This window comes from Leptonychotes weddellii, unplaced genomic scaffold (genome assembly GCF_054177405.1).
Source record: "Leptonychotes weddellii isolate Sample4059 unplaced genomic scaffold, ASM5417740v2 HiC_scaffold_15991, whole genome shotgun sequence".
Classification (NCBI taxonomy): domain Eukaryota; kingdom Metazoa; phylum Chordata; class Mammalia; order Carnivora; family Phocidae; genus Leptonychotes; species Leptonychotes weddellii.
Genome location: NW_027742152.1, coordinates 1 through 4,649, shown reverse-complemented (window position 1 = coordinate 4,649; position 4,649 = coordinate 1). Strand labels below are relative to the sequence as shown.

Genomic DNA, 4,649 nt, shown 5'->3' with positions numbered 1-4,649 from the left:
CTTTTCAACAAATAATGCTGGAGCAAGACATCCATATGCAAAAAAAAATTAATCTAGACACAGACATTACACCCTTCACTAAAAAATCATAATTTAATTTTAATATAGCTGACACACAACATTACATTAGTTTCACAAAATTTAACTTAAAGTTGATCACAGAGTTAAATGTAAAACACAAAACTATAATATTCCTAGAAGATAACATAGGAGAAAACATAGATGACCTTGGGTATGGTGATAACTTTTCTGTCACAACATCATAGGCATAATCCATGAAAGAAAAAATGGACAGGCTAGACTTGATTAAAATTTAAAACTTTTGCTCTGTGAAAGACAATGTCAAGAGAATGAGAAGACAAACCACAGACTGAAAGAAAATATTTCCAAAAGAGACATCTAATAAAGCACTGCTATCCAAAATATACAAAGAACTCTGAAAACTCAACAATAAGAAAATACACAACCTAATTTTAAAATGAGCCTCAGGTCTTAACAGACACCTCACCAAAGAAGATAAGCAGATGGCAAGTAAGCATATGAAAAGATGCCCCACATCATATGTCATCAGGGAAATATAAATTTAAAAAACAATGAGATACCACTACACACCTATTAGAATGGCCAAAATCCAGAATACTGACACCAAATCCTGGTGAGGTTGTGGAGCAACAGGAATTCTCATTCATCACTAGTAGGAATGCAAAATGGTGTGGTCGCTTTTTTTTAATATTTTAAAAGCCAGATATATTTTTTAAAAGATCATGCCTACGGTAAGTAAATTATGTAGTGATTGGACATCAAAAAAAAAAAAAAAGTTCATGAACAAAGAGGCACATTCTAAGAGCTCAGGAGTAGAAAAATTAGAATTCTTTTTGGTTTGGTTCTAAGGTAGGAGAAAAGGGAAACAGGTATATTAAAATTATTTTTCAGGTGAGGGCTTCTGTTAGTTGAAGCAGTTAACACTGGCTTCTTTCTCCCTGGTCCAAAGCAGTCTTTTCTCTCATTGACTTCTGAGAATGTGTTTGATCTTCCACTGTGTAGAGGTGATACGTCAGGGCTACCCTCAGTGCTAAGATGGCTGGGATCACCCAGTTGGTCACCAGCTGGAATTAGAATCAACAGTAGTAATGAGAGTTTCCAAAGGCTTGGTTATCTTTGATCTTTCATCTGGATGAAGATCCCCAATGATATATGTTTTAGACAATTCTCTAGCATCTGTAGAGTGCCTGACCCTCAAAGTTTTCAGTAGCATCCCTCCAGCTTGTTGCCTTAACACTGCTTCCCCCCAACCCCCCAGGATATTCCTCCACAAACTTGGTCAAATTGTACACCTTGTGGTGCAGGATCAACCAGGTGCTCTTGCTGTGGTTGTGCTTCTGGATCTCTTCCAGGATGTAGTACTTGATGGTCTGGTCCCACTATTTGGCCATTTCTAAACACAGCAAGCCCTCAGGCCATGCAGACACTAACAAAGCTGGCAGAGCCTAGCTCACAGGTCTCAGGTAGCTGGGCCTGGGACATTCCTGGTGCCTGAGCCCTACACCCAGAGCAGGGTGGCCCGCACTGCCCAAAATGATTTGGCCACTTTGGAAGACAGCCTGGCAGTTTCTTATAAAACTAAACATACTCTTACCATTGATCCAACAATTGCCCTTCTTGGTATTTACCCAAAGGAGATGAAAACGTATGTCCACACAAAAACTGAACATGGATGTTTATAGCAGCTTTATTTATATTTTATCACAGAAAATAATAAAAAGAAATGGAATCATAGCTTTGGAGTCTCAAAATAACTTTCTAAAACTCATAGAAAAATAGTTTTAACAGCAAAGGTTTTTTGACTTTCAAAAATGAAACTTTTGGATGTCAAAATCCAAAACTGTGATGGATTGGGACATAACATTCATGATACAATAACAAACTCTGAGAAAATAAAAATCCTTAAAACACTAAATAAAGAATCTTTGGACAGAAGGAATAGGAAAATCAGAATTTGCCTAACCTTTACTTTTTCTGTCCATTACAAGACAGCATTTCCCTTCAAAGAGGCCTGTATCCTGACCCTACGTCAGGATGGTTTGAATAATGAATAAAGAATTTCAACAAAAAGCTAAAGATTATACAGAACTAGAAATTAAATGGAAATTCTGGAGATGGAAAGTAAAATAACTAAAAGAAAATAACACAAATATAATTTTAAAAATCAACAGAGGAATTAAATAGTATTGTGTGAGTATTCATAGCATTCTTACTCATAAGAAAAAATCTGGAACCAATACAAATATCCCTTGATTGATGAATGGACAAACAAAATGTGGTATATCCACAGAAAGGACTATTATTCTATAAAAAAAAGGAATTAAATACCAATACATGCCAGGCGCCTGGGTGGCTCAGTTGGTTAAGCGACTGCCTTCGGCTCAGGTCATGATCCTGGAGTCCCAGGATCGAGTCCCGCATCGGGCTCCCTGCTCGGCGGGGAGTCTGCTTCTCCTTCTGACCCTCCTCCCTCTCATGCTCTCTGTCTCTCATTCTCTCTCTCTCAAATACATAAATAAAATCTTTAAAAAAAAAAAATCTGTTAAAAAAAATACCAATACATGCTATAACACAGATAAACTTCAAAAACATGCTAAACCAGATGCACAAGACTTCATGTCATATGATTTCATTCATATTATAAAATACTATGAAAAGGTAAATTTAAAGAAGTAAAAAGCAGATCAGTGGTTGTGACTGAAGGAGTTGAAATTGTGCTAAGTTGCAAATGAGGTTGAAAGAAATTTAAGGAAAAATCATTTGTGGTGTGCAGGATACAAAATCAATATACAGAAATCCACTGCATTTCTATACACTAATAATGAAGTAGCAGAAAGAGAAATTAAGAAAATAATCCCATTTAAAACTGCAGCAAAAATAATAAAATACCTAGAAATAAACTTAACCAAGGAAGTGAAAGACCTGTACTCTGAAAACTATATAACACCAATGAAAGAAATTGAAGGTGACACAAAAAAAAATGGAAAAATATTCCAATGTCATGGATTGGAAGAACAAATATTGTTAAAATGTCTATAGTACCCAAAGCAATCTAAACATTTAAAGCAATCCCTATCAATACCAACAGCATTTTTCACAGAACTAGAACAAATAATCTTAAAATTTGTATGAAGCCACAAAAGACCCTGAATAGCCAAAGTAATCTTGAAAAAGAAGAACAAAACTGGAGGTATTACATTCCCAGATTTTAAGATACAGTACAAAGCTGTAGTAATCAAAACAGTATGGTACCAGCACAAAAACAAACATATAGATCAATGAAACAGAATAGAAAGCCCAGAAATAAACCCACAATTACATGGTCAATTAATCTTCAATGAAGGAGACAAAAACATAAAATGAGAAAGAGACAGTCTCTTCAATAAATGGTGTTAGGAAAACTGGACAGCTACAAGCAAAAGAATGAAACTGGACCACTTTCCTACACCATACACAAAAACAAACTCAAAATGGATTAAGGACTTAAATGTTAGATCTAAAACCATAAAAATCTTAGAGGAGAGCACAGGCAGTAATTTCTCTGACATCAGCCATAGCAACATTTTTCTAGATATGTCTCCTGAGGTAAGGGAAACAAAAGCAAAAACAAACTAATGGGACTACAACAAAATCAAAAATTTCTGCACAGGGAAAGAAACAATCAACAAAACTAAAATACAACCTACTGAATGGGAGAAGAAATTTGCAAATGACATATCCAATAAAGGGTTAGTATCCAAAATATATAAAGAACTTCTACAACTCAACACCAAAAAACAAAAATCCAGTTTTAAAAATGGGCAGGAGACATGAACAAACATTTCTCCAAAAAGACATAGCAATGAGCAACAGACATATGAAAAGATGCTCAATATCATTCATCATCAGGGAAATACAAATCAAAACTTCAATGAGCTATTACCTCATACCTGCCAGAATGACTAAAATCAGTAACACAAAAAACAACAAGTGTTGGTGAGAGACCAACATCACAACAAGTGATGTGGAGAGAAAAAAGTACCCTCTTTACTTCTGGTGGGAATGCAAACTAGTGCAGCCAATGTGGAAAACAGTATGATGGTTCCTCAAAAAATTAAAAATAGAATTACCATAAGATCCAGTAATTCCACTACTGGGTATTCACAGAAGGAATATGAAAACACTAATTTGAAAAGATATATACACACTTATGTTTATATCAGCCTTATTTACAATAGCCAAATTATGGAAGCAGCCCAAGTGTCTGTTGATGGATGAATGGATAAACAAGATGTAGTATACGTATACAGTGGAATATTGCTCAGCCATAAAAAAGAATGCAATCTTGCCATTTGTAACAACATGAATGGAGCTAGAAAGTATAATGGTAAGTGTAATAAGTCAGAGAAAGATGAATATCATATGATTTCACTCATATATGGTATTTAAGAAACAAAACAAATGAGCAAAGAAAAAAAGAGAAAGACAAAACAAGAAACAGACTCTTAACTATAGAGAACAAACGGATGGTTACTAGAGGGGAGGTGGGTGGGGGAATGGGTGAAATAGATGATGGGGATTAAGGATTACACTTGTGATGAGCATCAGGTGTTGTACGGAAGTGTTGA

General features: G+C 35.3%; 1 pseudogene; it reads right to left on the bottom strand.

Annotated features, from left to right (window-relative positions):
* Positions 1 to 945: 945 nt before the first annotated feature.
* On the bottom strand, positions 946 to 1,433 carry LOC102736453 (cytochrome b5 pseudogene; annotated as a pseudogene).
* Between the last annotated feature and the right edge of the window lie 3,216 nt (positions 1,434 to 4,649).